This window comes from Geotrypetes seraphini, chromosome 8 (assembly GCF_902459505.1).
Source record: "Geotrypetes seraphini chromosome 8, aGeoSer1.1, whole genome shotgun sequence".
In the NCBI taxonomy this organism is placed as follows: Eukaryota; Metazoa; Chordata; class Amphibia; order Gymnophiona; family Dermophiidae; genus Geotrypetes; species Geotrypetes seraphini.
The window spans coordinates 166,674,594-166,698,490 of record NC_047091.1 but is presented as its reverse complement, the minus strand read 5'-3'; the positions used below and the strand labels follow the sequence as shown (position 1 = coordinate 166,698,490).

The 23,897-nt window shown below is 43.5% G+C and overlaps 1 long non-coding RNA gene across 3 annotated transcripts in view; it reads right to left on the bottom strand.

Annotated features, from left to right (window-relative positions):
- The window catches only part of LOC117364501, a 189,452-nt gene that overhangs the window by 73,158 nt on the left and 92,397 nt on the right, over nucleotides 1-23,897 (bottom strand). Inside the window, exon 1 of one of the 3 annotated variants that reach the window (XR_004540263.1) lies at nucleotides 13,372-13,514. The exons of the other annotated variants lie outside the window; for them this stretch is intronic. This is a non-coding gene — a long non-coding RNA (uncharacterized LOC117364501). Of the gene's footprint in view, nucleotides 1-13,371; nucleotides 13,515-23,897 lie in introns of those variants that run through there. 3 annotated transcript variants of the gene reach the window in all.

Below are 23,897 nucleotides of genomic sequence, written 5' to 3'. Positions count from 1 at the left end.
TTCAAAAACCCGCGTTAAAAAGCCACTGCAGCCATTTTGATACCGAATCTATAAACTCGAGACATTCTTAAAAAACTGTGCTTGCAAATAAGATCGGCGGACTGCAGCGAAGATTTCCTACGTTTGCATGTAGGATGGGCACATGCGCAAAAAAATGCCGTAAAAAACCCCAAACAAACCCTTCCCCCCCACACACACACACTATTGGACGAATGTAAGGGAGCAGAGGGAAGAAGCAACGCCGACTTTTTTCAGTCTCGCATAAAACATGTCTTTTCAAAGAAACTACTATAATTCAAGTACATCTTATAATTTGTTTTTAATGTAAAATTTAAACAAGACTCACAGCCAGAAACTCACGCGCTCAAGAAGAAACGTTGGCTTTTAACAAGCTCGCATAAAACATGCCTGTCTCTCCTATAAACTCAAAAGAAGCGTGCTTTTACTACCCTCCACTAAAAATATATAGATACACTTTTTTTTCATTAGCCACAATCAAAACACCCCTCCCCCTCTTCCCCCCAGACCAGTTGCTGCTTTTTGTCACCAAAAGCTGACGCCACTCTTCAAAAATGCCTCGGCAATTTTTAAGAATTCACCAGAGGGCTCATTTCAATATTAAAGAGCACATTTGCATGCCATTGTCGAAGACTGCTAGAGACCTCGCTAAAGACAGAGATAATCCCTTTTGATAATCCGCCGCTAAAATGCGTACAGGCTAAACCGCCGGGAAACAGTGTAGCGATGGCGTTAAAGTTTTGAGAATCTTGCCCTAAGTGTCACTATAAGATTAAAGGGTCTCTGGTGAGCCTTTACTTCAGCTCAATCACTTCCACTCACCTCATTAGCAGAAAAAGCTTTCGTCAAAAGTGACTAATCGCCACATTAATTGTTATATGGAACCCAGATCCTCTGCAACTTGAGCTTGCTACATCAAATCTTTCAGCTATGTTTTAATCCCTTTTTTTAGCCAACGTTTCACGGCCGTACGGCCGCTTCTTCAGGTCAAATGGAATTTCAAAGTCGGTGACCCGTCGTAACCAAGCGGGACAAACGTGCGCCAACAATCCCCTGCAGGCCTTATGCGCGCCGGATTAAAGCAGTTACTATAAATGCTCCGAGGGGGTGTGTGGGGAACCCTCCCCCCACTAAATTTATAAGTGTTTGCGCTCCCGTTGGGGTGTGTGTGAAGGGGGACCCCCTATTACAGAAGAAACTGCCGATTACCTCCCAAAATTAGGTAAAATGGCAGTTTCCTCTGTAATGGGGGGGTTACCCCCTCCTCCCCCCCCCAAAGGGAGCGTGAATACTTCTAAGTTTAATTGAAGGGTTCACCCCCACACCCCCCCTCTTGGAGCACTTACTGTAACTGTTTTAATCCAGCGTGCTTAAGTCCTGCACGCCATTGTCTGTGCACCATTGTTGGCGCGCATTTGTCCCGCATGTTTTAGTTAGTGTACCTTCAAAGCCAGACAGGCAAAATACTCTTCAGTCCCTTAAATTTAGTACAGATTGAGATGGCATTTAAGCCCTTACAGCCATGGAAACTTCCAGGCTTAGAAAAAGTAGCAAATTTAAAACGTATAATTCCAGTATTCAATAGTGCCGCATGAGTGCATAAAACATTTACAAAATATATATACTTCTGGAAAAGAAATTAGCCCAGCTAGGTCTCATTAGCATGACACAGCACCCTGGTTCGTCTTCAGCTAAGCAGATGTAAAGCTATATTACACGCAGAGAGAAAGAATTATTATGTCTTGTAGGTGAGATCAGGCGCCACTGTGGAATAAGAATGACTGTGAATGCTGTGACCCATATTCTGCACTTTCACAAGCCAGATTTTAAGTGATGGTCAAATTAATCCATTTTAAGGAGAGCTCCCCCAAACCTCTTTGAACCATGATTCCTGAATCACTGAATAGGATCGCAAGACCCCCCAAGAAAATTGTTGCTCATTAATTGGGAGGCTGCAAATGTTAGCTTGACTTATTGGTAATTAATTACGCTTCTGTATTCGTGGAAGTAGACTAAAATATTTTTACTGTTAACATGGTATTTGCCCCTGGTGTGCTGTGAGGTTAGATGAAATGTTCTGTCTCTTGATAATAGAGTATTCTCTACAGCATGGTGCAATCTGAATAGGAAACCAGCAGATCTATCAGGTTCTTACATAGAAACATGATGGCAGATAAAGACTAAATGGCCCATCAGAAGCATCCACTATCTCCTCCTCTCCCTATTGGCTAAGGCTCTTAACATTTGCATCTCCTCTTCCTATAGGCTAAGGCTCTTTACGCCTGCATTGTGAGGTCATAGAGCTTTATGTTTATAGAAACACAGTAACATGATGGCAGATAAAGGCCAAATGGCCCATCCACAGCATCCACTATCTCCTTCTCTCTCTATTGGCTAAGGCTCTTAACATTTGCATCTCCTCTTCCTATAGGCTAACGGCTCTTTACACCTGCATTGTGATGTCATAGAGCTTTATGGTTATAGAAACATGGTTAATAAATATATGAAAAATACGTTTTGTAAAATCTAGTTATTAGTAGGGGAACATCCAGGTCATGTATACCAAAACCAAAGCTGACAACACATAAACCAAAAATAGAAACGGAGAAAAAATAAACCTCAATTGAGGGAGGTTGGGACTACACAAGTGCCCAACCATCCGCACATCATCACGGGTTTATAAAAAAACTCCGTAAACATATATATAAGTAATTGCTTCACTCGTTTCCATTCATACAAAATCTTATTTTGGTCACTTTTTTTCTTCTTTTTTCTTCAAAGTCTTTTTGTGTATAAACGTCAGTGTATAGTAATACAGGCCAGAATCCCAAACTTAACTGAATTAATTAGCAAGGGCTACAGCTTAATTACATTAGTGTAAGAGTTCTTAAAGGTATGGAGCACTCAGTCAAAAACAATACGGAAAAAATACACTCATCTGAAAAAGGCTTTTGACCATACTCCCGACAGAAAAGACTTTCTGTTTCGCCCGACAAGGGCTACTTCAGGGGAAAAAAGCCATCTTCTGCTGTCTCCATGCTTCTTACAATTTGTTGGTAGTGAAGCCGACTCCTCTCAAGAAGGTACTGGGATTAAGTTTGGGATTCTGACCTGTATTACTATACACTGACGTTTATACACACAAAAAGACTTTGAAGAAAAAAGAAGAAAAAAAGTGACCAAAATAAGATTTTGTATGAATGGAAACGAGTGAAGCAATTACTTATATATATGTTTACGGAGTTTTTTTATAAACCCGTGATGATGTGCGGATGGTTGGGCACTTGTATAGTCCCAACCTCCCTCAATTGAGGTTTATTTTTTCTCCGTTTCTATTTTTGGTTTATGTGTTGTCAGCTTTGGTTTTGGTATACATGACCTGGATGTTTCCCTACTAATAACTAGATTTTACAAAACGTATTTTTCATATATTTATTAATTATTTTGTTTTGACCTTAATAAATCGCTAGTTGTATAGAAACATGGTAACATGATGGCAGATAAAGGCCAAATGGCCCATCCACAGCATCCACTATCTCCTCCTCTCTCTATTGGCTAAGACTCTTAACATTTGCATCTCCCTGGATCCTGTGGTACGACCTTTCCCCAGTTCCTGACTCACCCATCATGGCCATGGCCTCCTCAAAAATTGGCAATTGGAAGTATGACTCTCCCGACGCCCCCTCCTACCATCTCCCCACTGCAGTAATTAAAAATGTTAGGGCAGCCGGTATTGCAATGAAGCCAGCCTCCTGCCATCAGCCTGCGCTGGAAGTATTCTTTCCGCAGCACTTCCTCTTCCCATGTAGGCAGAAAGACCACTTTTAGGCTCAGCATAGGTCATAGCTCTGACAGACCTCCATGACACTTTAGCTCTGACAGATCTTAATGCTTCTTCCTCCCTAAGCTGAGCCTAAAAGTGGCAAAATTTTGCTATTTCACAAGCTACAAAAGTAGCCTGGAGGTTAGGGTAGTTGTCCAGGGTCCTGCTGATCAGGGTTCAAGACCAGCTTAAACCAAACAAAAATACATTTTCCTGCTGCAGCTCTGGGGTAAAACGCAGACCTTCCTTAGCTGAAATGTTTCCTCAAATTAATTATTATTAGTAAAAGACTGTTGGCACAGATCCGTGGGGTCAAAAACGGCAACAGATCCAGCGGTAGAATGAGGGGCTAAAACGCGGACCTGCAGACATGAAATCTGAAACCTCAGCTGTCAATAAATGAAGATTTTTAAGTACCTGCGGTTGAGATCCGCGAGGCCCACGTTTTATCCCTTCCCTCCTATTGTGGACATTTGTAGAGCAGCCTCTATTCATAACTTCATATCCCATTACTATTTAAAGAATTATTCTAGATGGTATAGTTGGTACAGCCAAGCAATTCTACAAATTCTCTTAAATGCCAGCTTTACCCTCTAACCCTTTCAGTTTCACGAGATTCTCAGAGGCATTATTCCAGCAGCTTGAGAGTCCCAGATATAAGAATTTAATGCCTTCTTGTCCTCAGAGAAAGCAAAGTCACTCACCTTTAGCAGGTATTTTTCGAGGAGAGAAGGCATATATTCTTATAGTCCTCCCACTTTCCCTAGTTGGCTTCTTAGCTATCTTACAGAATTGCAGGTCCCAAGAGCCATCATTGAGAGGGAAGGCACCAGTAGGCATGCAGTATGAGTGGTCTTAAAGTTTTAAAGTGACAGTACACTTTTAAATTATTTAATCGCGATGTCTAGTACCCATCAACTAGGGTTACCAGATTTCTGTAAATGTGTGATGAGATGTCACTGCGCTGCATCCGCACAAGCCGTCCCGACATCGCTTGTTGCTAGAGGCTTTTCAAAATCCGGACAAAGTGCTGGGTTTTGAAAAGCAGTCCAGACCTCCCCCCCCCCCCCCCCCGACATGTCCTCAAAAAGGAAGCGATGTATGGGAAAATCTGGACGTCTGGTAACCCTACTATCAGTTATTTAGGAGACATTTAAAAACATATCTGTTCACAAGCTCCTTAGGTAACTGATCACACTTCATCTACTGTAATGACTTTATTTTGTAAACTGCATAGAACGTAATGGTATTGCGACATAGAAGTAAGCTTTTATGTTATGTTAAATCTCATTTCAATCTTTTTCTTCGTTATTTATTTAGATTTTTATCCCGTCCTCCCAGTAGCTCAGGATGGCCTACAAGCAAACATTCACAGTGGAGTACATTTGGACAATACAAAGACTATACGGTAGTTTAAGTACAGGTTAAGAATGGACTATATAGCAATTTAAGTAGGGGATCAGAATGGAGAGGGGAGGGTAGAAGGGAGGGGGAGATTGCGGTTGTAATTTTAGTTGAAGAGGAGGGTCTTTGCCGCTTTCCGGAAGGTCATCAATGAGTTCTGTAGTCTGATTTGTGGGGGGAATTGGTTCCAGAGTTGGGGGATGAAGTGGCTGTAGGAGCGTTACTGTTTGGATATGTTGTTTGAAGATCAGTTTATTACAGGCAATGCAGCTGTTTCCACAAAAGAATAAACCCCTTATTACCGAACCATAGTAGGAGGAAGGAAGAGAAGAAATGGTGTGTTATGTAAGAGGAAATGTGTAATAGTTGTTTTTTTTAAAGGTCTGGCTGATATGTTCCCAAAGGAAAAGTAATCTTAGCAGTATGAAAATTTGTTGTTAACACATCCGGAGAAGTGATGAAAGGGAAATGATTTTAGAAATCTGTGTATGAGAGAAAAGAAAAGAAAAAAAAATCCAGCAAGAAAAGCCACTGCTAATTAAAGGATTACAGACCTTTTCCTTCCACAAGCATAAAATTTGTCACATGTACAAATTGAACTACATCACCTGAAAATTAGTGCTCAGTTTAATAAATGCTAAAATGCTTGGGGGGTGTGAACTGATGCTAACACTGAAGACCTTGTCTAATTTGTATTAAAAATACATATGTACTATTTCTCCGTCCTGTGTTTTTCTAACAAGTCTGATGCCTTGAAATGAATATTTGTATACTGAGTGAAACAGGTTAATTGCTTGCTAAAGCCTATTTTTGTTTTCTGGATCAATGGTTACATAGAATACTGGAGAGGTTTTCTGGTGCATCTCAAAATTGTGATTTCTGGATTTTGTTAAATCAGTGTACGCATTTCTACGCTCTCCTTTTGAGAGTTCCATTTCTCCGCAGTACTTCTGTAGAGCTCTGTCATTCCAAGAATTATCTAGGACCCATGGCCCCACCCCCAGGCCCGCCCAAGTCATGGCCCGTTCTTCCCCAGGCCCGCCTCCTTTAAAAAGAGGACATGTCGGGGTAAATCTGGACCTCTGGTAACCCTATCTAGCTTTCATTCCAGCTTCTCTTCATCTTGATGTGCCTAGGAATACTACAGGCTTATTTTAGATGTGCTAATAGGGAAACGGATTGGGACTTATATACCACCTTTTTGTAGTTATACAAAGACAGTCAAAATGGTTTATATACAGGTACTTCATGCATTTTCCCTGTCTGTCCCGGTGGGCTCACAATCTAATGTAGCTGGGGCAGTGGAGGATTGTGCGACTTGCACAGGGAGCAGTCTGGGTTTGAACCCACAACCTCAGGGCGCTGAGGCTGTAGCTTTAACCACTCTAGAAATCCAAATGTAGTGGAAGTGAGCCAAGTATAGGACAATCAAGCCATTGTGACATCAGGAATGAGATTGGCTCTTATTGGTGGAATGAGGCATTGTGACATCAGGGAAAGGGACTGGGACTTGTATGTCACTCAAAGTGGTTTATATTCAGGTACTTCAAGCATTTTCCCTATCTGTCTTAGTGGGCTCACAATCTATCTAATGTACCTGGGGAAGTGGAAGATTAAGTGACTTGCCCAGGGTCACAGTAAGCAATGCAGGGTTTGAACCCACAACCTCAGGCGCTAACCACTCCGCCACACTTTCCACTCACAGTAACACAGTAAATGATAGCAGATAAAGATCCTCATGGTCCATCCAATCTGCCCAGCAAGGCGGCCAGAGCTGCACCTGCCATAAACTGGCATGGATGGTCAAATCCCAATTTTACAAAGCTGGGCTACGAACATCTAAAACTGAAGAACTTCTACTGTATATAGCAGTGGTCTCTAACTGAAACCCTTTGCAGGGCCACATTTTGGATTTGTCGGTACTTGGAGAGCCTCAGAAAAAATAGTTCATGTCTTATTAAAGAAATGACAATTTTGCAAACTCTTTATAGTTTCTAAATCTTTTCTTTTGGCTAAGTCTTAATAATAATATTCTAATTTATAGCTAAAGAGGCATATGATCAAGAAACTGTTTTATTTTACTTTTGTGATTATGATAAACATACCGAGGGCCTCAAAATAGTACCTGGCGGGCCGCATGTGGCACCCGGGACGCGAGTTTGAGACCACTGGTTTATAGCAAAGGGGGGTGTGGTCTGGTCTTGTGGGCGGGAATAGGGAGGACCTACAAAATGGACGTTCATAATCCATTACCAAAGGGGAATGAATAATTTTGGTCTCAAATAATAGCTGCTTTGATCGAGACCTGCTACCCAGAATATCTGTAATTAATCAAAGAAAAGGGGGTATAAAAGATAATTTATACAATGCTTGCTTTACAAAGTTTTGTACACATCAGTGTCCAACTTCCATTTTATAGTTAAATATAACAATTCTGTATGTGTTATATTTAACTATAAAACGGAAGTTGGACACTGATGTGTACGAAACTTTGTAAAGCAAGCATTGTATAAATTATCCTTTATACCCACTTTTCTTTGACTAATGACATTTGATTGTGGGTTGGATAACTTATAAGGTGATCCGTCTGTGTTGTCTGAAACCCAGAATATCTTTGCCAGCAAGTGCTCCTTTTAAACAGTCCTCCATTAGAGGGATGAGTGAAGCTTGCTTCCTTAACCCCCCGTGGTTGATATCACCCCCAATATGAATCTGGCAATGTTGAGCAAGTAATATATTACTAACTAACATCTAAAGGTTTATTGTTTATTATAATGTAACATACTGTCTTTCCTGTGGAGATTAAAAAAGAGGTGAGCAATAGACAAATCTAAATCTGAGAGGAAAGATTGCCAGTTGTCAAATGAAAGGAAATAAATTGCACGAAAGGGTAAGAAAAATAATAGTATCAGTAATATATTGCATTGGTAATATATTACTTTTAAAAATAATGAGTAACCACTGTTGAGTAAGTTACTTTCCAAAAGTAATATAAAACAGTCATGAGTTTCATTAGGAAAGAGAAATATGCAGGTTACTGTGAAAAATAATATGTATTGCAAAAGTAATATAATACCTACTTTTGGGCAGTTTAGCAACAATTCCTTTTTGCTCTTTAATTTGGCAGTTCGTCTTTATTAGGCCTCTTTGCACACCCTTTTAATGACTTGTTGACCACAGGACCCCTGAGGAAGGCTCTGCGTAGCTGAAACACAGCCTGTCAGGTCACGACAATAAAGGGTCGTATCAATAAAGTTTGTTTTACAAGAACAAAGACTTTGAAACGGAGACTCTTCCTATGCATTTAGCACTCTTGACTACTATGGTTGAAATGGTATTGAGATTTCACTTTTAGTGTTTCTACAATACAGTATAATCTCATTATAACGGTCTTCAAGGGACCTGGAAAAACAGTCCGTTATATCCAGAGTTGCATTTTTTTAAAAACTTTATTTAGGTCAACTTGAAACAACATTCAATCAATAAACAAGTCACTGCACAAGCATATCAGCAACATCAAGAACAAAACTCAGAAAAACATTGGTATGGCACGAAATGATTGCAAAACCAGAACCCTAAAAGATGTTCTAAAGCATTATGTCGTACTGTACTGGAAAGAAAAATACTCTGTCATTTTCTTCTGGGCTGCATTTTGATACTATATCACCGGCATGCCACGCGCCTTGTAGGCGGAGCCTGCATGTCTGTTATAGCCGAACAAAACTACTGATAAAAGTGGCTCTGGGGACCAAATTGGTTGTCTGTTATATCCGAAAGTCCGTTATATGCGAGTCCGCTAAATGCGATGATTTTCTGTATGTTTATAAAGGTGCACGGCCGGGACCAGCGGACCTCATCTGCTATAAGTGAGGTTCCCGTTATAAGCGAGTCCGTTATAACGAGATTATACTGTATATTACACCCAACTCTGGCAACTGCCAAGAGATATCGATAGAGAATGACACGGTGACAAAATTCATCACCGTTCCCGTCCCCGCGGATAACTGCGGGAAATAATCCCATGTCATTTTCTAGTGTCTATTTCAGCCTCGGTCCTTCTACACCAGCATTCTTCAAAGCAAAGCTTGCGGGTCAGTGGTTGTGGCCATTCATACTCTGATTCTTATGTGAGCCAAGGATAATGAAGCCATTGTGACATCACTGATGTGATTGGCTCTTAGGCACTGGTGGAATGAGGCATTATGACATCACAATATCTATTCTGGATACCAGAGACTGTCATTCTGTAGTGTCTGTTTCAACCTCAATCCTTCTACACAGGCATTCTTCAAAGCAAAGCTTGTGGGTCAGTGGTTGTGGCCATTCATACTCTGATTCTTCCCTCTCTCTTTAAAGAATGACATGAAGATGGTTTCCCGCGGTTATCCGCGGGGACGGGAACGGTGATGAATTTTGTCATCATGTCATTCTCTAATATCGAACTCAAACAGCTTAGGAAAAAAGCATTTATGCTTCTAAAATGTCTAGCATAAAACAAGTATGCAGTGGCATAGTAAGGGGGAAACGGATCGCCCTGGGGGCTGTCTTGGTGGGGGCACCGGCATCTCTCCTCCTCTCCTCCCCCGCTCCTTCCCACTCCTCCCCGCTGCGCGCATTGCCTTTGATTCACCACCACCATACCTCTAGCTCTTTGCCGGTGAGCGGCAGCTCTGACCTGCTGCTCGCGCCGGCCTCAACGCTCCTCTCTGCATGCTACTTCTGAGTCCCGCGACTAGGAAGTGACATCAGAGGTAGAGCCGATGCTGGCGCAGGCAGCAAGTTAGAGATGCTGCTTGCGCTGGGGAAACCAAACAGGTACGGGGGAAGGGGAGTGTGCGTGGCAGAGGAGTGGGGGAAGGGGTAGAAAAGTGGGCGAAGGGGTGCAGTCACCCCAGGTGCCTCCCACCCTCGCTACACCACAGCCTGGAAAGACACCGTACGACTCGAAAGGGTCCAGAGAAGAGTGACTAAAATGGTTAAGGGGCTGGAGGAGTTGCCGTACAGCGAGAAATTAGAGAAACTGGGCCTCTTCTCCCTTGAAAAGAGGAGACTGAGAGGGGACATAATCGAAATATTCAAGATACTGAAGGGAATAGACTTAGTAGATAAAGACAGTTGTTCATCCTCTCTAAGGTAAGGCGAACGAGAGGGCACTCTCTAAAGTTAAAAGGGGATACAAACGTAAGGAAGTTTTTCTTCACCTAGAGTGGTAGAAATCTGGAACACTCTTCTGGAGGCTGTTATAGGGGAAAACACCCTCCAGGGATTCAAGACAAAGTTAGACAAGTTCCTGCTGAACCAGAACATATGCAGGTAAGGCTAGACTCAGTTAGGGCACTGGTCTTTGACCTAAGGGCCGCTGTGGGAGTGGACTGCTGGGTACGATGGACCACTGGTCTGACCCAGTAGCGGCAATTCTTAAGTTCTTTTGTGGTATGCCACAAGGCTCACCATTATCTCATTCCTTTATAATATATACCTCAGAGCATTAGAAAGAAAATTCTCACCTCCACAAATCCACATATTCTCCTATGCAGATGATATTTTTATGTTGTGTCCAATGAAGGACGAACGTGTCCAATGAAGGACACCTTTGAGGCCACCACCCAATATATAGGAAGGGTTGTTGAAGACCTCAATGTCTGGACAAAGAAAAACTTTCTCAAACTCAACAAACTGAAAACTGAGGTCCTCTGGCTTGGAAACTATAACTCCTTGCCTAGTACAGAATTGATATGGGCAACTGGAAAAATATATCAAAGGAATTGGGTGTAATTACAGACTCATACCTTACCTTTGCTGACCAAATTAATTCCTTGGTTAGAAAAATTGTTCTTCAGACTAAGACAATTAAGAGCATTTAGATCTGCTCTGAGTCAGTCTAGCTTCAGGACAGTATTGCAAGCGGTCCTGCTCCCTTACAGAGACTACTGCAATTCCTTGTATTGCAGTAATACTAGAAAAGAATGTGGGAGATTATAGCTACTCCAGAACACAACTGTCAGACTAATCTTCCCCACGAAGCCAATTTGATAGAGTTACCCTGCTCTTAAGGGATTTTTTTTTCTTTACTTGCTGGCTTTTTGTTGCTCGGAAATGGACATCATCTGTGTTGTTTGGTTTGCCTTCACACTGAGAAAAGCACTAAGCCATGTGCTATTGGTTTGCTTTCACAGTGGATAAAAAGCACTAAGTTATGTGTGTGTGATATTCTGAAGGCTGATCTTGATATGTTTTGAACATGAATAATTATAACTAAAATTATTGTCTAGACTAAAATATCACTGGTATTCAAGCTGATGTTTGGCTTTCTTTGAACAATGCAGAGCCCAGCATGCCTCACAAGTTGTACTTTAAAAAAAATTAAAATAACTCCCCCCCCACCCCATTATAGGCTTAAAATGTTTGCAATGCCTTAGGCCCATAAAATTGCATAAAATCATCTTTCTGCTTTGAGCGGGGAGATGTGCGGATGGGGATGAAAAATGTGCTTCGCTGCAGGGACAGCAAGAGGACGGGAATGAATTTGCGGGGATGGTGAAGAGATAGGGATGAATCATTGTCCGTGCATCATTCTTTATTTGACTGACATTATGAATAGAAATCAGCTGGTTCTGGAGAGATGTATTAAATTTATTTTTGAAGGAAGGAGCTTGTAAGAAGAGTCCTGTCAGCAGTTGGCACTGCTGGAAGAACTCCACGCTTTTGCTCTTTGTTTATTTGCTAATTTCTTCTGCAACAGGAATATAAGAACCTCTGGATCAATAGATGGCTCTCTCTTAAATGAAGTCACTGAATTATCTATGGAACTTAACGTCTTGGAAGTGTTCATGTCATGCTGTACAAGAATCAAAATCCATTTATTTCTCACATGACAATTCACTAATGAGCAGCTAATTTTCAAGTCATTCTGGGGGATGCACAAAACTTACCGATCATGTCCCGATCGTCGCTAAACCGGATTGGCCAGTTTAGCGATAGATCGGATCGGATTCCCCGATGCACAAAACTGCTTACCACGTGTTTTTCCCCTCAGTCACCCATTTTCCGATCCGGTCCAACCCATGCAAATTAGTAAAACCTCATGCAAAATAGCCACATGATTAATGCACTAACATCGCTTGGCTATTTAGCATGGGGTTTTACCGATCGAAAAACCCAATTGCTCTAGACCTGTCGGTAACAGTGTTACCGACTGGTCTGTCTGGTTGTTTGTTTTTCTTTTTTTTTTTTTCCAATGGCACAGATATTTTGTATGTATTACACATGCAAAATATCTATCCCATAAAAAAAAATGAAAAAATCCCAGACGGCCTTCCCCAATGACCCTGACAAACATGGCACCACGACCCCCGACCAATGTGGCACACTCCCCCCCCAAACCTAAAACAAATGGCAGGAGGGATGCCCACTTCCTCCTGCTACGAAGGAACTCCCTCCCCCACATCCAAGAAAAAGGCAGGAGGGATGCCCACTCCTTCCTACCACAAAAGCATTCCCTTCTTCTCCAGGCCCCCCGACCCATTCCTCTTAAAAATTGGGAGCAGGAGGTACTGAGAACACCTCCTGCTCCTTCTCTCCGACTATGACACAGATTCTTAGGCCCCTCCCTGGTGCATCATGTGATGTGTGGGGAGGGGTCTAAGGTCCTGATTGGCTTAGACGCCACAGGCCCCTGTATTGTAGTTGGAAGGAGGAGCAGGAGGTGTTCTTAGTACCTCCTTCTCCCAACTTTTAAGAGGCATGGGGCAGAGGGGCCTTCATGGCAGGAGGGAGAAGGAATCCCTCCTGCCTTTTTTTTTCGGGCAAGGGAGGGAGTTTATTCATGGCAGGAGGGAGCAGGCATCCCTTCTGCCTTTTTGGGAGGGTAGGGGAAGGGAGGGAATTCCTCTGTGGCAGGAGGGAGTGGGCAGGTCAGGGGGTGGATGGCGGCTTGGGGTGCTGACACAGGGTGGGAGAGCTTGGTGCAGGAGCTTTTTTTTTAATGGGACAGGTTGTGTTTAACACGTTCACAATATCTGTGCCGTTAAAAAAACAAAACAAAACCAGAAGCCCTAACAGCAGTGACAGGAGGCTGCTTTCCCTGTCACTTCTGTCAGGGCTTTGCGCATGTGTCAATCACTCACCGAGCTATAGAATCGGTTGCGTTTGCATACTTGTTAGTGCATAGATTGCTGTTGGGAAATCGGACAGCGAATCGGCCAACAGCGATCCAGTCGGTAATACCGACTGACTTTTATGCATCTAGGCCAGACATGGGCAACTCTGGTCCTCGAGGGCCGGAATTCAATCAGGTTTTCAAGATTTTCCCAAAATTCTAAAACAACAAAGACAAAGACAAAATAGAATAAAATCCAACAAATTTGTAGTGAAAATGCGATAATCCAAGGACAAAGCAAGGAACACAGGTGCACAAGTTTATTTAACACAAACAAGCAGAATGTTGGGTCCCATATTTTGTAGAAAGTGGTCTATCTGTTTGTTTTAAATAAACTTTGCCTGCATCTTGTACACCTGTCTGCTGTTCTTTGCTTTGTCCTTTAAAACAAAAAAGACAACCACAATTTAATTTGCAGCGTTTTACAGATTTTTTTTCCTTTGCTCAGTAATCCTTTTTGGCCCTTCCAAAGACTGAAAAAAAATAGAAGCATGATAACAGATAAAGGCCAAATGGGCCATCCAGTCTGCCCATCAGCAGCATCCACTATCTCCTCTCCCTATTGGCTAAGGCTCTTAACATTTGCATCTCCTCTTCCTATAGGCTAAGGCTCTTTACACCTGCATTGTGAGGTCATTGAGCTTTATGGTTATAGAAACATGACAGCAGATAATGGCTAAATGGCCCATCAGCAGCATCCACTATCTCCTCTCCCTATTGGCTAAGGCTCTTAACATCTGCATCTTCTCTTCCTATAGGCTAAGGCTCTTTACACCTGCATTGTGAGGTCATTGAGCTTTATGGTTATAGAAACATGACAGCAGATAATGGCTAAATGGCCCATCAGCAGCATCCACTATCTCCTCTTCCTATAGGCTAAGGCTCTTTACACCTGCATTGTGAGATCATCGAGTTTTATGGTTATAGAAACATGACAGCAGATATAGGCCAAATGGCCCATCCAGTCTGCCCATCCGCGGCATCCACTATCTCCTCTTCTTCTTGGATCCTGGTGTGCCTTAACACTCACTGGGAAACAAGAAAAGGGAGACAGATTTTATTGTACCCAAGAACAACAAAGAAGTATATAACGGAAATAAATGGCCTCTGGGACAGGGAACAGTGAGAAGGAAGCATATTTTTTGAAGCCTGAAGCCTGATTGGTATTGCTTCTAGAGAAGTCACCAGCTCTTCTCTTGAGGGCAATATGTTTAGATTGTGAGATCAGATTGGTGGTCTTTATTTGTTTTTTGTGATGCGAGTCTAAAATATATAAGAGTAAATATTTTTGCCAGCGGTGGTGAGCATTATTTGGCTGCTGTCCTTGTCCGGGCACTGGCTTTAAATATCCAGGTCTGTGTGGACGGTCGGCCCTTAAATGGTTAAGGATCAATACTGAGTCCTTAACCCGATAAGTGAAATCAGACAAAGATAGGACTGTGTTTTATGCAGTCCAATTTGTCTAGTTACCTGACCTAGTTAAGTGCAAGAAATCATATTACTCCATTACTGAAAGTCCAACAAAAGGCAAGGGAGACGTCTTTGGCCCTGATTCACAACACTTTGCCAACTGGATCATTCTTGGCCAAGTTTTGCTGAGCGACCGATTCACAACAGATTTTACATGCACATGATCTGATCGGACGCACACCCTATAGCGATCCCACGGATCGCTGTAAGAGTGATCAAAATGCATGCGCAGAGTATCCTTGTTGGTTATTGATGCAATTTACGCTTGCGCTAGCTCTTCGCCCCCATGCAATATCTTTCCATCTTTCCCTTCCATCCCCCACAATAAACCCGCCAACCCATCCCCCTGCGCAGCACTTTTCCATCTCTCCCTCCCATCCCCCACATGGAGCAGAACCCCGATGATCCCGCCAACCCATCCCCCTGTGCAACACCTTTCTATTTCTCCCTCCTATCCCCCACGTGCAACAGAACCCGATGACCCCGCCATCCCATCCCCCCTGTGAAGCACCTTTCCATCTCTCCCTCCCATCCTATCCCGCACAGCAGAACCCCGCCGACCCTCCCATTGCGAGGCCAGCATGCCTCCGTTCGAAACAGCAGCGGCAGCAGCACTGAACAGGCTGCTTCGCTGCCTTCCCCGCCGGGGCCTTCCCTCTGCCGCCGCATCATTGATGATGTCATTTGATTGCTCGTTCATCATGCAGCATAAAATCATTATTGATCAAGTTGTTTTAGGGGATTCCCTGCTATAATTCCCCGATGGGAACTGATCTGTGCCATCTGAGTGTGTATGGCATCATGTGTGATGTCATAGTTGATATAGGCCAATGAGATTCCAGAAGCATGAATTAATTTCTGACTTTCTTTACCGGCCTTAATTAGACGGAAAACTGTAGAAGGTAAAAAGAAATATTACTGACATAGCAAACGGGGGCCCTCATCTCCTCCACTGCTTTCTATCCCCCGAGACTCAATTTTCAGAGGGGGGGGGGGAATTCTCCCTTCCATCCCTTTGTCTCTGGATACAGTAATTATAAATCCAGCCTTTTTTTCCCCTGAAATTTTATTGATTTAAAAGAAAGAAATTTAGAAACCTAAAATAAATAAGCAAGGAACAAACCAGTTCAGGTACTACATATATAAACTTAGAATTTAAAATAAGGCTAACTATATAACGAATATCATTCAAGATTTATACTTATGAGACAAATCCAGCCCTGCTGATAACCAATATCTTTCAGGGGATAATTAATGGAGGGGGAGGTTAAGGAGAGGTTTCCCCTCTAATTAAAATGGCAAGAGAAATAAGATGGGTCTGTGGCTCAAAGATCGCCCTCGTTTTCTAGCCGCCGCTTTGAAAAGAAGAAACAAGGAGAAAAATCAAATCAAATTTTGTAGGGAAGCGAGAAAAAGAGAGACAATGAAGAAGAACTCCAATTCAATAAAAGGTCCTGGAACAGTGGCCCCCTGAGTCCTGCAGCTTCAATTCTCCTTATTGATTTTGTGTCAAGTCTTTCAATATTTCTGATGCTTCAGCTTCAATAGATTATGGCAAACATGCCCGCTGGAGATATGAGAACTCGGAATTAAAGGTGATAGAAAGCAGCTGAAGTGCTACACTCTCTATGACCTAGCTGTTTTTAACTACCGCCAGTCAATTTGGAAGAAAAACACTTTTCTAAGGCCTGCTGGTGAGCCGAGGGAGAAAGGAGCTTCAGAATTGATGAGGAACACTTTATTGTTTTTTTTTAAAACTCTGTTTCTATTTTGTAAGAAACCGAGGCCTCAAATTGAACGAAGAATAGGGAAATGTCTTGGTGCTGGGGGCACGATTGGTTGGTAGTGTTAGTAGCTAATAATTTTATTAGTCGGGTCCTGAACTGTTTGAAAGTCCTTGCCTGCAGTTGTTACAAGATAATAATCACTTTAATAAGACTATCAAAACAATAAACGTAAAAATAAAACAGAGACATATTGGTTTAAACTACAAACCCTGTGAAACTAAAATCAACATATCAGAGGTTAATTCTTATTTTCATGGTATCTGGAGTTGTGAGGGGATTCAGGCCTTTTGGAAGGCGCTGGCCTCCTTTTTACAGGACCTGGTGCGGACACCTGTACAGGTCTCAGTGCTTTCAATGTTGTTTGCCCAGTTTTCTTTCCTGTCCATGTACACTTCTGAAAAATTATTTCTTAGTAAATGTTTTATTTTAGGGAAGAAATGTATTTTATGTTGCTGGATCTCTCCGGAACCCCCTTCCTTTTGGCATTGGAGGAATCGACTTCACGAACTTATGGGCTGGGAGGCCCGTTTGGCCTGTTCTTCTCGTCGACGGAGCAGAGACTTTGTTAACACTTGGACTCCATACTTGAACATTTTGTCCCCTGAGAGTCGTAGCCGAATCCTGAACAGACTCCGCCTTTGATTTAGTGCATCTATTTGTCATGGTTGTTCCCTGCTTGTGAGCTGTATGTTTCTTTGGGTGGGTGGGGAGGGTGGGGAGGGAGGGGGTTTCTGTGAGGGGGGGTGTTGCTTTGATCGTGGAGGACATCAGAGTCCAGTCCTCTGCGGTTCTTGGGTGAAATCGTATACACTGTTTTTTATTGCTGTTCTACTTGCTTAATAAAATAGATTTGAACATAAAATCAACATATTAGTCGTTAATGATCCCTTGGTTCTTAATTTGTTCTAGAGTCAGAACTGAGGTTTTATCAACCATCTGCTGTGCTAAAGCCTTAGACTGAAACATTCTCCTGCCTTTATGTTTACAATTCTCCTGAAGAAGAAGTTCATCTTCCAGATGAACAGAGGCAGCAACAATATGAGATTCATGTAAAAAAAAAAAAAAGGAGAAACATTTTTGTGTTTTCTGCTCGGCTCTGGAAATATTTATCGGCCAGCGACAAGTTTACTTTCAGGCGGCCACAGATATCTGGCTGTTCAAAGTCAGAAGCCAGACATACCCCAGTATGGAATATCTGGGGTTATTTCAGCCTGCAGCTCTGAGGTTTTTTAAATAAGCTGTTTATCAGGAACGACTCTTGAACAGTTAAATAAGAGGGGGGTGCTGAAAAAGTTCTCAGCCCAATCAACTTTTCCACACCCCTTCATATGTAATAAAAGTGAGCCAAGTATAAGACAATCAAGCCGTTGTGACATCACTGATGAGGTTGGCTCTTATTGGTGGAATGAGGCATTATGATGACATAGAAACATAGAAAGAAAGATGACGGCCATAGCCCATCAAGTCTGCCCACTCCACTGACCCACCCTACTAAGTCTAAATGCTAGTGACCCAGTTCCTTAACTCGACCTTCGTAGGGATCCCACGTAAATGTCCCATTTACTCTTGAAGTCAAGCACGCTGGTGGCTTCGACCACCTGCACCGGAAGCTTGTTCCAGTGATCTGCCACCCTTTCCGTGAAAAAATACTTCCTGGTGTCAATACTACTACATCACAATCTCAGCTCTGGTTACCAGAGTGAAAGTCTTCACACTACGAGGGGGGTGCTGAAAAGTGATCAGAATGTCAAAAAAAACATAGAATTTCATTTCTGCAAATTGGTACTTAACGAAATAAGATAATACTCTATTCAGCCACAGTGGTATAACGCTCAAAATTTATGTCACTATGGCTGAAATAACGCTCAAAATTTAGGAAGTTGGTTGGGCTGAGAACTTTTCAACACCCTGTCATAGCACTTAGCCAGCTGAGCGCAAATATTCAGCGGGAGATAGTCACCAAATATTACTGCTTAGTGGCTGGCCAGCTATACACAGATTTCAAAGTGACGGCTGGCTAAGTTTTGTGGCCAAATCAGGCCATATAAATAGCTGGTCTATCTTTGGCCGCTATAAACTTAGGTGGCCAGTACTGAATATCGACATACCCGGCTATGTTTATAGCAGGGGTCTCAAAGTCCCTCCTTGAGGACCGCAATCCAGTCGGGTTTTCAGGATTTCCCCAATGAATATGTATGAGATCTATGTGCATGCACTGCTTTCAATGCATATTCATTGGGGAAATCCTGAAAACCCGACTGGATTGCGGCCCTCAAGGAGGGACTTTGAGATCCCTGGCCTAAACCACACATGGGCAACTCCGGTCCTTGAGGTCTGCAATCCAGTCGGGTTTTCAGGATTTCCGCAATGAATATGCATGAGATCTAGGTACATGCACTGCTTTCAATGCATATTCATTGGGGAAATCCTGAAAACCCGACTGGATTGCGGCCCTCAAGGATGGACTATGAGATCCCTGGCCTAAACCACACATGGGCAGCTCCGGTCCTTGAGGGCTGCAATCCACTTGGGCTTTCAGGATTTCCGCAATGAATATGCATGAGATCTATGTGCATGCACTGCTTTCAATGCATATTCATTGGGGAAATCCTGAAAAAATCCTGAGCAAAAATAAACCAGATATTCAATGCCAATCACCAGATATGGCCCATTATTGAATATCCAGGCTTGCTGCCGACCCTAGAAGTTAGCCGGCCTCCCTCCCGTGATCTGATTATCAGCTCTTAAATGCGCATTGTCATGTTCCACCTCTATACGCATCTACCAGCAAAGTACATACCATCATGTTGTGGTGCATACTTTTATACAGGTTGGTATTTTATAAGAAATCACATAGATGTGAAAATGAATTTATAAAATTACATCCCAGAGAGATAACTCTAAAAGACGGTGTCAGGACAAAGGCGCGCGCAGACAACTGAGCACAATGCGGAGCCGCACGCCGAAGAAAATGACTGTTTTAAAGGGTTCCGACGGGGGGTTTGTTGGGGAACCCCCCCCCCCCACTTTACTTTATACAGATCGCGCCGTGTTGTGGAGGCATTTGGGGGGGGTTGGGGGGTTGTAACCTCCCACATTTTACTGAAAATTTCACTTTTTCCCTAAAAACAGGGAAACAGTTAAGCTTCCAGTATAATGAGGGGGGTTGCAACCCCACAACGCCGCTGCGATCTGTATTATGTAAAGTGGGGGGGGGGGGGGTTCCCCAACAAAAACCTCCGTCGGAGCCCCTAAAAACACTCTTTTTCTTTGGCGCGCACTTCCATCTTGCGCTCAGTTGTCGGCGCGTGCCTTTGTCTTCGGCGGTTTTGTCTATGAACCCTAAAATACAGCCCCTAAGATGCCTATTTCAAGACTTTCTATAAAGAAAAGTAGGTGCCTAGGTCCTGATTCTATAAACATAGGGTCACCAGATTTTCCAAACAGAAAATCCAGACCCCTAGACCCATCTCTAGGCCCACACAGTTCCACCCATTCCTGCCCCGTTATTCCACAGTCCTGCCCCTAGTCTCGCCATAGCCCCGCGCTGCCTGCTCTAGGGTACGAGGGCATCCACCCATACGTGGATGCGACATGATGATGTCACACGCACACTCACGTGCGCGTGACATTATTGTGTGGCGACTGCAGATGCATGGATGCCCTCCTGCCCGATGGCGATTTGTTGGCTTTTCAAAACACAAACAAAGTGCCGGGTTGTGAAAAGCCCTCTGGAACCCCGGACATGTCCGGGGAAATCCGGATGTCTGGTAACTCTATATAAACGGCACCTAACATAGAGTCGCTGAGGAGAGCAAGTGTCAATCACAAGGTAGGCGCCGTTAATAGAATCAAGTTTAGGCGCCAGTAGGCGTTGAAACGTTAGACGCATTCTATGCCAGGGTTTTCTTGGCCTAAACTAGAGCATCCAAGTCAAAACCCACCCAAGGGCTGCCCACAATCAGCCCCTAACCACGCCTACTTTCTGGTAGGTGCCTTGGAGTAGACGTCTACCTCAAAGTGATAGGCGCCTACCAAGTTAGGCGCCTACCAACTAATTAATTCCCAATGTAACTGGTTTTTAATTGTAATTTTCAATTAACGGTGCCAATTAAGGCTTCCTAAGAAATTAAGTTAGGTGTTCAGATCAGCTAGGTGTCAAGATCTAGGAGCCTCACTTTAGGTGTCTTATAGTATTGGTTCCCAACCCTGTCCTGGAGGACCACCAGGCCAGTCGGGTTTTCAGGATAGCCCTAATGAATATGCATGAGAGAGATTTGCATATAATGGAAGTGACAGGTATGCAAATCTATCTCATGCATATTCATTAGGGATCTGTTGAAAACCCGACTGAATCAAGGCTCTGCTACTTTTCTTATGCAACTATTTTATAAAGTGGTGGAAACTGTGCTTAAACTTAAGGGCCAATCACATACCAGCCCTATAGCTGGTATAATGCCCATGCCTAGGTGTTTGCAGGTAGAACATGTATGAATAGTATTCTATAAATGATGTGCTCACTCCGACTGTTCCCTTGGGCATGCTCACCAGCAAAGTGCAGGCTCTCAGATATGCCACATACTTTTCTGCTAATCAGTATTATAGAAGAGGGCATAAAACCTGTTGCTTCTGCCTAATGATTACCAAAATCCAACTTCGCTCCGCGCACACTACCAAAACCCTTATCCACACTCTCATCACCTCTCGCTTAGATTACTGCAACATACTTCTCTCAGGTCTCCCGCTCATCGGTCTCTCACCCCTTCAATCCATTCAAAATGCTGCTACACGACTCATATTCCGCGAGAGCCGCCACGCTCACATTATGGGACTGGAGCATAATGGGGCAGGGATGGCTGGAACTGGGTTGGCCTGGGGACAGGTCAAGGGGTCGAACGGAAAATCTGGTAACCGTAATCTGGGTGCCCGGACGGACTTTCCAAAACCTGGTAGTTTGTCAGGGTTTTGGAGAGCCCCAACCTCCCAGCCGCGTCTGGTGGGCCTCTGAGCACGTACAGATGATGTCACATGCATCTGCACATGCTTGGAGATCCTCCAGACGCGGCTGGAGGTCAGAAAACAAAGACGAGGCTTTGTGGGGGCGGAGCTAGAAGCGGAATGGTGCAGGGCTAGAGGCAGAACCATGTGTCCGGGTTTCTCCAGGCAAAAATCCGGTAACCACTAAGGAACCTATTGGCGCCTACCCGAAAAGTAGGAGTGATTAGGGGCAGAATTTGGGCATGGACTGAGTTAGGCGCTGGTATTTTAGGACCAGAAAAACCCTGGCCTAATATAGCAGCACCTAAGTCTTTGATGCCTATCTGTGCTTAACGCGTTAGGTGCCGCTAAGTGCGTTTCTATATATGGTGCCTATCTCTGAAAGATACAGTCGGTGCCATTTCCTTAGGTGCCTACCGATTTAGGCGAAATTTATAGAATCAGGCCCTGAGTGTGCAAAATCCATAGCATGCATCTGCTGGGAAGGTGGGTCAGGGCATGTCTGTCATTTAAGCGCCCAAGTTATTGACAACTAGCAGTTATGCGCGTAACTGATAACAGTTAGGCACAAGCATTCACACCAGCCGTTAAAAACATAAGAATTGCCATACTAGGACAGACCAAAGGCCCATCAAGCCCAGTATCCTGTTACCAACAGTGGCCAACATAGGTCCCAGAAATCCAAAGAGTAGCAACATTTCAGAGCTGAGATTGTGATGTCATAATGTCTCATTCCACCAGTGCCATCAGTGATTATCCTATTCTTGACTCACATAAGAACATAACAATTGTCATACTGGAAAAACTGAAGGTCCATCAAGCCCAGTATCCTGTTTCCAACAGTGGCCAACCCAGGTCCCAAGTACCTGGCAGAAACCCAAAGAGTAGCAACATTTCAGATCTGAGACTGTGATGTCATAATGCCTCATTCCACCAATGCCTAAGAGCAAGCCTCATCAGTGATGTCACAATGGCTTGATTGTCTTATACTTGGCTCACATAAGAATTGCCGTACTAGGACAGACCAAAGGTCCATCAAGCCCAGTATCCTGTTACCAACAGTGGCCAACATAGGTCCCAGAAATCCAAAGAGTAGCAACATTTCAGAGCTGAGATTGTGATGTCATAATGTCTCATTCCACCAGTGCCATCAGTGATTACCCTATTCTTGACTCACATAAGAACATAACAATTGTCATACTGGAAAAACTGAAGGTCCATCAAGCCCAGTATCCTGTTTCCAACAGTGGCCAACCAAAGTCCCAAGTACCTAGCTAGATCCTAAGTAGTAAAACAGATTTTATGCTGCATATCTTAGGAATAAGCAGTGGATTTCCCCAAGACATCTCGATAATGGCTTATGGACTTCTCTTTCGGGAAATTATCCATAGTAGATGATGGCAGATAAAGACTCGAATGGTCCATCTAGTCTGCCCAACCTGATTCAATCTAAAAATTCGTTGGTGGATTTTTTTTTCTTCTTAGATATTTCTGGGCAAGAATCCAAAGCTCTGCCCGGTACTGTTCTTAGGTTCCAACTAGAGAATGACATGGTGACAAAATTCATCACCGTTCCCGTCCCCGTGGATAACCGCGGGAAACCATCTTCATGTCATTCTTTAAGGAGAGAGGGAAGAATCAGAGTATGACTAGCCACAACCACTGACCCGCAAGCTTTGCTTTGAAGAATGCTGGTGTAGAGGTTGAAATAGACACTAGAAAATGACATGGGATTATTTCCCGCGGTTTTCCGCGGGGACGGGAACAGTGATGAATTTTGTCACCGTGTCATTCTCTAGTTCCAACTACCGAAGTCTCCTTCAAAGCTCACTCCAGTCCATCTACAGTCCTCCCAGCCACCGAAGCCCTCCCCAGCCCATCCTCCCCCAAACGGCCATATACAGACACAGACCGTGCAAGTCTGCCCAGTACTGGCCTTAGTTCTCCCACGCTTTTTTGAACTCCGTCACCGTTTCTAACTCCACCTGACCTAGTGTAAGTGCATAATTGTGAACTTGTTGTTGTTAGGTGCCATTGACCTGTGCGACTTGATGAATTGCGGATCTAAAAAGAAATCAGTTTTATGCTAGCCCGGAGATGTCCTCCAGCGTCATCCCCATGGTTGTTGTCAACGTGTCCAGCCATCTGATTGCAGGTCGCTCTCTTCACCTGGTTCCTTCGATCTTCCCAAACATGACGTCCTTCTCCAGTGATCTCTCTCTTCTGATAGTGTGACCAA